At 47.6% G+C, this 13,491-nt stretch overlaps 1 protein-coding gene across 6 annotated transcripts in view; it reads left to right on the top strand.

Moving 5' to 3' along the window:
- LOC139049852 (inactive phospholipase C-like protein 1) overlaps positions 1–13,491 on the top strand; it is a 345,846-nt gene that overhangs the window by 267,834 nt on the left and 64,521 nt on the right. Inside the window, exon 1 of one of the 6 annotated variants that reach the window (XM_070525681.1) lies at positions 11,305–12,050. The exons of the other annotated variants lie outside the window; for them this stretch is intronic. The gene's annotated coding sequence lies outside the window, so the exon portion shown is untranslated. Of the gene's footprint in view, positions 1–11,304; positions 12,051–13,491 lie in introns of those variants that run through there. 6 annotated transcript variants of the gene reach the window in all.

Raw genomic sequence — 13,491 nt, 5'->3', positions numbered from 1 at the left:
ATTTATCATTTCTTTAACTCAGTAAGTACAAGCAATTTCCCCTATGGTGTCCTTGGTGCGTTTTGTGGTTTCTTATGACATGGTGTGTGTGTGCGCGCGCGCGCGCGCGCGCGTGTGTGTGTGTGTGTGTGTGTGTGTGTGTGCGTGTGCGTGCGTGTGTGTGTGTGTGCGTGTGTGTGTGTGTACGTACCACGGGATACGTATTCCGAAAGACGTTTCCGGGAACAGTAACGCTGCTAGTAACATCTGTTGACGTCTTGATCAACCGCAACGCTGGGGAGTTTTTCTTGTCCATGCGTGACTCTGCTTCGGTCCAAAAACGAAACGATACATTGATATATTTGTGGCACATATGTTCGCCAGACAGATGAGTCAAGCATTTCAGTGTACACAGTCAGTCATTGCGTTTCTTTTAGTGCACCTTGCGAGGTATTACCACCAGCGCCGCTTATCGTGTTTGACATGGTTTTACACCTTCCGATTCCCGTATGAGTCTACGCCATTGCGTCTTGACCAGCAAAGAGATACGGGTTCTCCGGCGTTTTGCTGTTACGCAGGAAGATTAGTAAGCATTATAGATTGACTTGCGCTCATGCATGGTCAGTTCCTACTTCCTGCTACTGTAGTTCTTCAGATGGTGATTCAGATGGTGATTTTTGCGCATAAAACCCTAGCATTTCAATATTTTTGTATCATAAGGACTGAGCCAAGTGACAGCTACCACCCTTACCCTTGACTTTGCCGCAGTCAAATGCGTAAAAGAATTATTCTCTTTCTTTTGTTGCCGTTCAGCACTTATGATTATCTCGGTGTAAACATAGTAATGAATAAAAAGCCTAGAGACCACGGCATCATTAAAACAATAATAACAAAAAATAAACATGTTCTATCACAACCACGCGACGTGAAATTGTCTCAGTGCACTACACTGGTCGAAAAGGCGCACGTAGGCTGTACCACTCGGTGTAAGCTTTGCATGCCAGGCTGCGAAGAACGAAATATATTTTTTTTTCGCGACTTCTGCTGTTTATGTACTTTTTATCGTGACTGTCCATATGTTTATTATCCGTGCTGACTCAGGAACAACGCTCCCTTTAATCTCATGAAACGCCTGTCGACTTCATTTTACAATTTCTTTGACGACCATTCGTGGACTCTAATAGACCAACAGTGAGCCGTTCAGCACTCATTGCATGACCTGCATACCGAATTCCATTTCTTCTTTTAACCGTAACTAGGATCATCTACCCGTGTTTGGCCTGTATACCATACTGTTGTCTTTATATCCCATAGCCTTAAACGTTTACATACACCTGATAAAGTCGAGGGTCTAAGGGAATGCCATCTTGTAGGAAAAGCTGATAGTCAATTAAACGCAAAATGACAGCCAAGGCAAAATGTATTCAATTAGGAGGCGTTTCGGCTGCACCGCGGGAGCCTTGTTCATAATGACAGTGCAGTAGTTTAAAAACGTGTTTCCACTTGCTGCAGGCATTGCGCGTATACATGGGGGGAAGACTGCCGGTATCCCCATTAAGCGTGTGCGCAGTCTTTCTTTCTTTCTTTCTTTCTTTCTTTCTTTCTTTCTTTCTTTCTTTCTTTCTTTCTTTTATAATCAACCGCACACGCCTAGCTAACAGGAATACCGGCAGCCTACCCCCCCGCATACGCGCAATGTCTGCGATATGCGATAACGCGTACCTATAAGTGAACTTTGCCGTTTGCTGTCATTATGAATATATTTCACCATGGTAGGCGCTGTATGTATCAAACAGTCGTGGCACAGTCTTCAGCTTAGTTTAAAATTTCCTTGCTATCCTCGAAGTGGCAGTATGAAGCGACTGTTATTCTTTTTTTTTTTTTTCGAAGGGTGATCAGTACTCGCGCTGGTTCGAAAAACAGTCGTTGCCAGATAGAGATCGCCAAACTTAATTTGGCGCCCTGCTCTACAGACCGTGCAGCGCACTCTGTCGGCATTATTTCCGGTGACGCACGTACATGCTTCCGCTTTAATCTGAACCATCTCCCTTTGTTCCTTTACGCGCAGGTGGAACGGAACGCCGTCGGGCTTCAGGCTGCCGCCTGTAATTAAATGGCGTCGGGCTGTCCGTGTGTAGAACCGATCTTCAACATCGCGACGCTCGCGCTTCGCTGGCGGTCGTTTGCATTTAACGAGCTTTGACCCGCACGCTACGGCGCGCTCCGCGGCGCTCTATGATCACTTTGTTTTGCATAGAAAGCGAGGCCGGTGATCTTTGAGGCGGGCCTTTTGCTGCACCGGATCGACGCCGAAAAGGCCATTACGACTCGCTCGTTGATCTATGCGCGTATACTGTGCACGGGGTGCTCGCTACGTTCGGTTCGTGCGATAATCCTTCGTGCATTCTTTTATTTGGTCTTCTTACGGCATCTCTCGGCGCTCGTGCATATATTGGCCACTTTCGTTTTTCGCGCTTGCTACAAGATAACGGCAAAGAGTCCGCGTGAATGCATATAATCCGAATACGACGCTGATCATTTGTGTGGGGTGCCTTATACTTTGCTACTGATTGCATTTCGTTTCTATTCGAACGTCGAGAGAAGGCAGTAATCGACTGAATTATGCTCGCTGTCAGCTTGACTGCTCTGGGTACTCGGCAATGGCGCGTGCGCATGCATATGCATTAGCATACATGAAGAGACACAATAGCGAACTGAAATTCGAGGATGGTTCTCCTTTTATAACGTGCTCATTAGCCTTCGGTGTATCGCTATCGTATATGGTCGCGGCACTCTACTCATAAACGTCGTATCGCGGGAAGTTTGAGCGCTTATCTTATCCGCACGCATACGGTATAACAAACGGCATGAGACTTGTTTGATCGCATACCGCGGGAAACCGCATGGCCATTTCCTTGTACAAACGGGCTATATATACGGTTAACTTTCTAAAAACGATGGAGAGCCAACGACTGCTTTAGGAGGGAGTAACTTCTTGTTCCTCGTATGACTCCATTTATACGCCAGGTCTCGTGCTCCCCGATGAAACCCGTTTCGTTCGATAGTGCGCAATCGAAACATGGCGGGTATGTGAATTCTCGAAAGAAAAAAAAAAAGAAAGATGCTAAATATGAAACACGCAATTACTGCCCCGCTTTAGAGGAGTTGTCATTGGCATAAGCGTGTAAAGTAAACGGTTCTGGACAGAATAGAACATTATCTGGTTTCGTTTCTCCCTCCCTCCCTCCCTCCCTCCCTCCCTCCCTCCCTCCCTCTAGGTCTCTCTCTCTCTCTTTCTCTCTCTCTCTCTGTACTCGTAAGCGGGGAAGCAGCAGCTTCAACAAAGCAAGAGATGCCGGCGGTTTCCTTATCGAAGGAAACCGCCGGCGTCTCTAGCGATGGTTCACAAAACAGCGCGGGATTTAGGACGAAAAGAAAAAAAGTGTGCATGGATGGGGGGGAGACACTAATTTGTGCCCTTTTCTCTCGGTTTCGTCCTAAACTGTCGCACTGTTTTTCAGACGTGTTACTTAAACCCGCCCAGCGTTCCGTTCTTGCCATCTCTAACGATGTCTGGGTCTTTCCTCCGAACGGGTCTGGGCCCATAATCAGTATAACTCGCCCGTACAACCGCGCGCCGGAACAACGGAGCCGCGCTCTGTCTTATCGCAGGCTCGAAGCTCATTCGCGCGCTCGTCTTTATAACGCGCCCACTTCCGCAACCTCCTCCGAAGCGCGCGCCTATAAAGAAATTTATAGCCGACGAGATTACTTTCTTTTTTTTTTTAATCTTTCGTGGTCGACACGGTTATATCCCACCGCCACGGTGAATCGCGGATGCTAGTATAATTGTTGTTACCATGCGTGTTTCTGGCTTCGGAATCGTTTAGTGCTTGGCTGACGGCAAGGGCTCTTTGCCAGTGGCTGACCGCCTTCGCAAGTAATATGTTCAGCGTCGGGATTGGCTGAAATTCGCCCTTACGAGCAATGCTCGAAGAGTAGAATTTTGGGCCAGTTGGCGAGGCACGTTTGACTATGGTGAAGCGCAGCATGCGGGACCAAGAAGGCGAGACCGACGGTACGAGTGCTTCTGGCGTAACAGTTATGGCGTAAGAACGTACGGTGAATGCACACCCTTATTTCCGCTATTTAACTTCGCCAGCCGAGTCACAGCTCGCCAATATCTGAACCAGGCTTCTATCATGCTTGTAAGCTAACATCTGCAAGTTTTCTTTCTTTCCACGTACAGTAGAGAGAGAAAGAGAGAAAGAGTGTCAACATTTATTATTGCCAGCAATCACGAGGGCGAACGTAGCCTCCCTCCGCCTAACAGGCGGCCGAGATCCCCTGATTCTCAGAGACTGCTTCGGCTAGCTCGAGGCTAGATGGCCCAGTCCTGGTCTCGCTTGTCTGGGCTGAGCAGCAGGGTCTCCCACTGCTGCCGGTTTTGAATTTTGCGGCCCTCGAAAGAAGCCGTTTCCGAGCATGCCCATAAAATATGTGGCAGATCCGCCCTACGCTTACATAATTTACATTGATCATTATATTGCCCTGGGTCGAATCTGCTGCGGGGCACCGGGTTATAGGATGCATGTTTCTTTGGGGGAAGCGCCAGGCTACCGCTTGTTTCTTGTTGAGCTCTGGATGAGGTGGTGGGAACCGGGCCCTTCCCAGCCGATAGTAATCAGTGATTTCTTTCTGGCAACAAAAAAGCAACAGAAATAGGCACAATAAAATTTAAAAAATTGGGAGAGAGAAAAAAGGACAATACAATCACGTAAGAAAAAGAGCATCTTTCCTATTAATATTAATTATCAATGGGAAAGATGGCTTAACCAGACAAAAAAATATATTTAATTCCAATCCATGGATGACACCCGGTAAACAACTAAATTTTTCTATTGTGTGTGGCCCTGTTCCGCAAACACTAAACATAGCCAAGCACAGTTGAAAATTTAATTGTTTACTGGGTGTCATCTGTGGTTTGTAATCAAATATCTTTTTTAGTCTGGTTAAGCGCCATCTTTCCCATTGACCAATGAATAATTATAGGATAAGTTCTTCCGTGATTGTATTGTCCTTTTTTCTCGTTCTCAATTTTTAAATTTATTGTGCCTTTTTCTGTTGCTTTTTTGGTATTTTATGTTTGTAATGCCATTCATGCCGTAGCCCACTTGGATCTTCTGCAGTATGTAAAAGACACGAATTGACAATATATATGTGTGTGTGTGTGTGTGTGTGTATATATATATATATATATATATATATATATATATATATATATATATATATATATATATATATATATATATATATATATATATATATATATATATATATATATATGTAAAGATGACGCCGTATGCGTACGTCGTCGAAGTTGTGCCACCAGCGGATAAATCGCAATCGGCGTCCTCCTCTCTTTCTTATGCTACGGCACCGCGTAGTGTATAGCGACAGATACGAGGCTATTGTCTGACGCCTACGCCTGCGGTCAGGACTGACTAGACCGCGGTGGTAGGCTAGACTAATTGGAAGAACTTTCTTTTCAATAATGGTCCTACTTGAAACCTAACTTGATATGCTCAAAAATACGCGTGGACGACGGCAAATAAGTAAACGCTGTCAGGACGGAGCTGCAGACTTCTAAGTTCGTTCTTAGAAAAGCCAGTGACAGAATATTAATTAATAAATAATATATAATTTCTTCGGCGTTGCGTACCCCGATGGAGATTATTGCAGGAAGGGCACAAACAATTGTTTGCGCCCTTAGTGAGTGAGGTTCCTGTTGGGCTGACTCTCTTTTCTCGTAATATGTTTGTTAAAAACATTACGAGAAAGGAGAGTCAGCACAAAAGGAACCTTATTCATTGCTTGAACTCATGCTAAAGCGAAAACCGCCTGGCAAATACATTAGTAAAAATGTGTGAAACAGTAATACAGTAAATGCAGTGACGCTATAAACTGTAACGCTATGCAGAAGTAAACGTGTCAAATCAGGCTTTATGGATCATAGGCAATCGTATCACTTTCTCCACCAAGAGATACGGACGACAATTACGATCAACACTTCCTTCGTAGTTTTGGTGAACACTTTGGTGTTGTTTTTCATCATTAAAGTCGTTTAGAAGGTGCATTACGGCACCATCAGCAAGTGTCAGGAATACCCTATTGAATCTTCTTGAAATCTCCCCAGACTGCTCAGTTCACTCGTCGCCTTCATCTTATGTTTGGGTTAGCATTCCCATCGGTGGCATTATCACCGTAAAAGGTAAACGTAGAATCCCTTAGTATAAGAACTCAAGCTACTGGCTTGTAAGGAATTGACGTTTGGGTCGTGTTCATTGCAGTTGTTTCTGTGGTGTTCTAAAGGTTAATACAGCAATATTTCGGGTCCCCGTTTAGGGCATATCGTTAGTTCCGCTACAAAGCCCGAGTATAGTGACCGTATTTACTACCATTTCTTTTTTACAGTGAAGCTGTATATGGCTAGCCGAAAGCTCCTCCGGCGCAACCTCATGCGTATGTGCGAAAGAGAGAGCGAGAGAGGAGCGCGATTAGCCAACACCACCTAGATAGCACAAGGCCTATTTACTCCGATCCATGATGCCAGGCTACCTGGCCCGAAATTTCCATTGACAAAGTTGGCGTGACGAAAGCATTGACGTCAAAGTTGCTGTTGCCTACTCGGGAGCATCCCCATTAGATTCTATTGCAGTCGAGCCAGGTAACATGACGTCATGGGTCAGAGTGAAAAGGCCTTGTGCTGTCTAGGTGGTGTTATATTAGCTGCGTCAGTAGTGACGTCATTGCTCTCCGTCGTAGCCGAGCGCGCGCGCAGCAGTTTCTCTCCGGCTCCGAAATGGGTAGGCCACGCGTCACACGCACTCCTTAGGAGCAGGCAGCTTTCGATCAGCAACGCCACGAGCAGAACGGGAACGAGCTTGTCTACGCCGTGCCGATGCTGCAGCCCGGGCACAAGAACAGGCTCGTGCAGCTGAGCGCAAGCGGCAACTGCGGTGCCACACGTTTCAGCTTCGCTGGTTAACCATCTGTACGGAGCGCTTGGGCGGTGATTTTCTTATCTATACATATCTTTAAAAACATCGGCTGTGGCATGTATACAACTTTCTCCGGGCTCCTAAGACACCGTGGTTTGTTACGGTGTCTTTGTTACGTAATTAGAAAAAAAATAAATAAAATGTGCTCATTTGATCTTATTGTTAGCATATTGCCACCGTGCAGCTGACTTAAACTGGGTTTCTGCCTGAGTCATTTCTGTTATAAAGGCCCTACAACACGCACCCCCCCCCCCCCTTTCGTCGACTTTATCATTGGTTTTTTGGGGTTTTTTTTTAACTGAGAATATATTGCAGTAAGTGCGATGGCGCTCAATAAATCTGTTTCCGCGCAAATATTTTTCGAAAGGACACGCCTGTATAGTACTTGACTCACTAAAAGATCCTCCTTCCGGTTTTGCTTGTGCGGGGTCACCGTACGTTAGCTGCTCCATACCGGGTGCTCTGGCACAGTACAAACCATCGGAGCGGCGTAAGAATCACTCGAGGCGCACGCAGGACCAGACCGTGGAGTCTGGGGCACGACTATCACTTCCGGATATCAAGAAGGTCGGCGCTCGGAATAGCTTGTTCCGTTTGCAAAATTCGAAAAGGCTATAATTACTATAACGGAGGTAGCGGGCTTTGATACGTCGACCCCAGGGTCGCTTTCAAACTGCGAGCCAAACTATAAAGACTTTTCTTAGCGTCTGTTAAAACCGGTGTACAATCCAAGGGCACTTAATTGTGTGCTGTATGGCGAATGCCGGAGCCACAGATTTTTTTTCGATAGAGACGCTTGTACATTGCACAAAATCAACGTTAAATGGCGCCTGTTCGTTGTGACAGGTCTTCGCACGGCATGCGTCTGATCCTTTAGTCCTTGCCTCAACAAACTTATCGGTTGTAATTTCTAATTATCGAATTAGGTTTCCTGGCTGGACTGCTAGTGTAGATTACGGGCCGCCCACTCTTCCATTCGGTTTTTAAGTAGCACGTATTGTGATTTGACTAGTGAGTAGTGAAGCCCAGCGGTTAATCGATAGTTTGTATTCTCGTTTATGCCTCGTCATCATGGTGACGTGCCATAAGCAACTGTACGGAGTAATCTACCTCAGGCCAATCCCACAACGGGGGACTGGCCAAGAAGCTGCTATAGTGCACTTATAATAAGTAAGAAGAAATGAAGAAATACAAGCTAACATAGTATTTGTCGCGTTGCGTAGAGCAGTAGTGATCCTCAAACATATCAAGCAACAAGAAATCAGAGCAAGCTTCATCGACGCCGCGGAGCACAGCGATGGGAAGACCTTTGCCATCGTCGTGGTGGACTCCAGCGGCAAGATTTCCAAATAGTGCCTCGATTCGCACTTCGGACCCCGAAGTCGCCGAGCAAGTCGCCATCGCCCTCGCCCTGTTAGACGGTCGTGGGTCCGAGATCTGTAGCGACTCGAAAACGGCAGTTAAGGCTTTTCAGAAGCTTGCATCGCCGAGCAAGCTGCTCGTCTTCTTAGCGCCTCGAGTCCGTATGCTCTCACGCATCATTCGATTAGATTCACTAGTTTCCCGCTCACGTAGGCTCGGTCGAGGGTGCTCCCCGAACCTCGATGAGTTTGCTCACGACGCTGCGCACGAGCTCACTGATCGCGCTAACTCTGTAAGGAGCGCCGACTCCCCTCCGCCCTACGGCCACAGGGACGCTCCCGCTACTCACAACGAGGTTATGAAATTCTTCTACATGTCTATAGAAGGGTCTTTCCACCCCCTCACCTCAAGTTGAATAGGGCACAAGCCGTTTCTCTTACACTATTACAGACCGGTACATATCCGTGTCTGGCCGTTCTACACCATGTTTACCCCGACGTATATCGCGAGGGCAGGTAGTGACCGCGGATCCGGATCATGAGACTGAAATAATAAGAATGGGTTGTGGTGCGTTTGGCAGGCATTCTCAGATCATGAACAGCAGGTTGTCATTACCTCTCAAGAGAAAAGTGTATAACAGCTGTGTCTTACCAGTACTCACGTACGGGGCAGAAACGTGGAGTCTTACGAAAAGGGTTCTACTTAAACTGAGAACGACGCAACGAGCTATGGAAAGAAGAATGATAGGTGTAACGTTAAGGGATAAGAAAAGAGCAGATTGGGTGAGGGAACAAACGCGAGTTAATGACATCTTAGTTGAAATCAAGAAAAAGAAATGTGCATGGGCAGGACATGTAATGAGAAGATAACCAATGGTCATTAAGGGTTACGGACTGGACTCCAAGGGAAGGGAAGCGTAGCAGGGGGCGGCAGAAAGTTAGGTGGGCGGATGAGATGAAGAAGTTTGCAGGGACGGCATGGCCTCAATTAGTACATGACCGGGGTTGTTGGAGAAGTATGGGAGGGGCCTTTGCCCTGCAGTGGGCGTAACCAGGCTGCTGCTGATGATGATGAAGGTCAGTGCGGTCGGGTTAATCGATGTTGAAGTGCCAGCTATTCTTAACCTGAAACGTCGGATTAGTCGAAAGGCGTGCGTGAGGGGAATCGTGTGTGTTTGTGTGTGTGTGTGAGAGTGAGGGGGTAGTAGAGAGAGAGTGAGATATATTCGCTTGCGCATGCGCAGCTGTTAACTTCGCAACAGCGAATGGTGTACTTATGTAAGCCGCTGTCGCAGACCTATGCACACAGCCCGAACGGCGCACCGCCAAACAGGCTTTAATCTTTAATTCCAGTAAGCGAGTCATCCGCGTGACTCAGAGCGAGGTCGGGAAAAAGAAAGAAAGAAAAGGAAAGCTAACTCCGCAGTATAAAAGAAGCAAAAAAAAAATTACAAGCGAGAAAACGGCGGCGCCAAAAAACCACGGAAAGTCGACTTGTGTGGTTGGATAGCTCCTTCCCTCCCTTCCCAAGGGCATCGAACGGTCGACCATCAATAAGCGGACGCGTTATTTTGAGTGCCACCAATCGAAATCCAGTGAGCGCGTTAGGGCACGTGCCAGTCGGGCCCCAGTCCCTGTAGAGGGCGATCAGTGCGCGTTACGTAAGGTCGCGTTCCATCCAAAGTGTGTGTGTGAAAGAACACAGTGTTACCTGTACGTTCGTCCCGTATATATATATATATATTAAACGAAAGAAAGAACACAGCGCTACCCGTACGTTTGTCCCCTACTCTGATGTCGCCTTTTTGTGTGATTTCTGTAGCTTCAAACGAGTAGATATCTGTTCGCCACTACTCTATGGTTATACAGCGTTTCGCGTATTACTATTTGATATTGTATTTCTACTGTGCACGTATTCTGATGGATGGGAACACCGTTGGTGGAAGCACCTGCGTATGTATAACCTGGGTCGTAACCTGGGCAGAAGACGACGCACTTTGTGACATAAGTAAAACTCGCGCCGATCTCTACGCTAGCTTTAAAAAATAGAAAACACACACGCGCAAACACAAACATACTGGCTGGTTGGGGAAGGGCGTGGCGTTTAGCTAGTGATGTAGGTGCAGGAAAAGAAAAAGAAACAGAATATCCGAAACAGCTTTTTCGCTGCCTCAATTGTTGTGTTAGAGGTATTCTGAATCGATCTGGCTGAGGTATATATAAAACATATACAATACACGCCAAATAAATTCCATTTATGCACTTGATAAGATTCCCAAAAACTTCTTACTGCGGGGATGAAATTTAAATAGAACTTGCTGGAGTTTTCACTCAATCTTGCTCGCACCTGCAATTTTTAATTGTAGTGAACTTTAAAAACACAAACGGTGGGGGGGAGGTTACGTGTGTTTGGCATCGTCTAACGGTAACGCACGATTTCGGTATAATCTTGCTAATGAACTTATTTAATTGCCTATAATATTATCGTCGCCACCACCAATGCGGCGATTGTGTCGTGATTATGATCCGCGTAAAAACTATCGCATGATCTGAACTACATAGCGGTAAAGACATATATGAAAGAACGTAACCATAAACGTATGCCGTAAAGGTATGAGAAGCACGCTACATATGTTCGCCGTATCTAATGCACTTAACTATAGTTTCGTATTCACGAAAAAAATAGTCTTCATACACGTCGTAGTACACGAACAGGGTTTTTAGAATTAACCGGAGCAAGACTTCCAGCTTGACGTCATCACGAATATAATGATGATTAAACGCATATTAACATTTATCGGTGAAACAGGAAAGTCAAAACAAAAAGGAGAACAACACTGCAGTACACTCTTCCAGTTGTTGGGCGTCTCAGCCAGATGCAGACCTTGACCTTTCCCGAGATTAGGAAGCCGCAAGTACTCGCGCTGCAAATGCGCTTCTAACTGCGAGCACTTGGCCGCTTTTCGCAACGCAGGGCACTATAGCTTATAGACAAGTGCCACTTAGTGGTAACGAGGAAAACGAAAGTGAGAATTGAACAACTACAGAGCCAGAAGAAGTCTTGTGAAAGTTCAACTGATAGCGCGTGTAGTCCAGCTGCAACGGATACAGCACGACCGCCCATTTCCGAAAATGGATGCGCGCTGCGCGGTCCGCATCTTTAGAGCTTTTTTGGAGTTTGGGGTGTCGAGCCTTTGGCGCAAACACCCAACCGCAGTTGCGCGCATAGGTGCCCCAGGTAACGCGCAACTGTCGAGGTCTCTTCTCTCCACGCCGTTTCTGCGAGCCGTCTCCATCCACCATCCTTGCTCGCTCTCCGACCCCTCCGACGGTCGCGGCCGCGCGGTTGGCGCTGCGATCGCAAGCCGTGTCTGCATTTTCTCTTTTTCTTGTCTTTATCTTCGTGCTCTCCTTCCTTGCTCGTAGTCGTAGATTCTCGCCGCGCTGTCGTCGCCGCGGCTGGCGTTCTGGGAGCTTGGAGTCGGAATCGTCCGCGGCGGCTGCGGCATTTTCTCGCTACACGACGCGCGGACGAACTCGGCGTCCGAATGTTTTCCGGGCGCAACCGCCACCGTTACCATGCTGCCACGGATCGGCCTGTGGTTCGTTTCTGCAGGCCGCTGCCCTCTTCCTGATCGTGCTGGCCCAGGTAAAAAACCGAGGAGAAACTCGAGAACGAGAAACGGGCGTTCTCTGGCGTATGCGTCCGGGATTTTCGAGCTTACCGATTTGTGGATCCGGTGAAGAGAGGCGTGCATCCTGCTGCTGACCGTTCCATCTCAGGGGCGGTGATTCACGTAGCGCGCTGTTGGGATATTTTGTGACGAACCCAAGCTGTTTCGCGGCCCCTACTCGTCTGGCCGTCGGCAGCGGTATGTCCGCGCTAGCGGTTGTCGCATCGACGGACGGCGAAGCGGAGGACGGTCATGTAACGGGAACCCTGGCACGCGCGCGTCGTTATGTTTGAAACACGGCCGTTCTCGACCGGCAGAATCCTCACGAGTGCACTGTTTTTGGTCGAGTGTGAAAGGCGCATCAGTTTCGAAACGAATGGCTATCCGAGGAAGGTGTATCTGTGAGCTGCTGCTTCTGTTGTTCTGTGTGTACTGCGCGAGAGCTGCGACTCGCGCAGCTGTTGGCGAGTCGCTAGCCTGTGCAGCAGCTGCTTTGCACGGGGAAGGTTTTCGTTTTCGCATGCACCTAGCGCGCTCGCTTGCTATATTCCGTGAAGGTTCACGGACCCGGAACTCGCACCGTCTGCTTAGTTTCGTTTACTTTTCGTGTCTCACGCGGAATTTGTATCAGGCGTGACTGTGAAACCTTAGAGCTGCCGACGTGCGCGCTAATTCGTCCCTGCGCGTCTGCAACCGAGCGGGTCTTCGCAGCGCGTGATGTGCCGACGTTGTATCGTTTCTTTCGACGCCCTTCTTTCGAGGTCACAAGAAGCGTGCGCGGTTATAAAACGGTATGGCAATATCGCGGATCGTCCCCCTGACATGCGCCGTACTGTTTGCAGGCTCTCATAGGGCACGAGCTGATCCGAGGACCGTCATATGCGGGCGCATCTGTTATGCTTGTTTAATCGATAGGACCGTGCCGTACCCGGGTAGTTTTATTGAACCGCCAGTATATATGAGCGCGCACGATCACACCCGCTGCATCCTGGTAGCGATGTATTTCCGAACAGCTATGGCTCATTTTTGTAAATATACCCGTCTGTTCCGTTGCGCGCTACTGTGTTGCGGCTCTTTACACGCTCGTTTATTTATAGTTGGCTGCTCGGTGCTAGCGGGCCGGGTTTATGCAGGCGTACGTTATGCGTGACCCGGATACGCTTCTTCTCACAGGCGATCGCCGTTTTGCATGGCGCGCATTGTAAGCACGCACAGTTAAAGAAGTGTGTTGCTTGCTGCCTTATATTTCTCACTCAGAAATATTTGATCACATTCGAAACTGAATGCATTATCTGGTAAGCAGTGAATATGAACTACATAGTGCAGTGATACTTTGTGAATTGAGCCGAAATATCTTAAGAATAGACATACAATTCGCTGGCTGTGTAGTAAACCATTCCCAATGTCAGTTTGTAC

This window comes from Dermacentor albipictus, chromosome 9 (assembly GCF_038994185.2).
Source record: "Dermacentor albipictus isolate Rhodes 1998 colony chromosome 9, USDA_Dalb.pri_finalv2, whole genome shotgun sequence".
In the NCBI taxonomy this organism is placed as follows: domain Eukaryota; kingdom Metazoa; phylum Arthropoda; class Arachnida; order Ixodida; family Ixodidae; genus Dermacentor; species Dermacentor albipictus.
The sequence above is the reverse complement of the archived record's forward strand: the minus strand, read 5'-3'. Positions and strand labels throughout refer to the sequence as shown.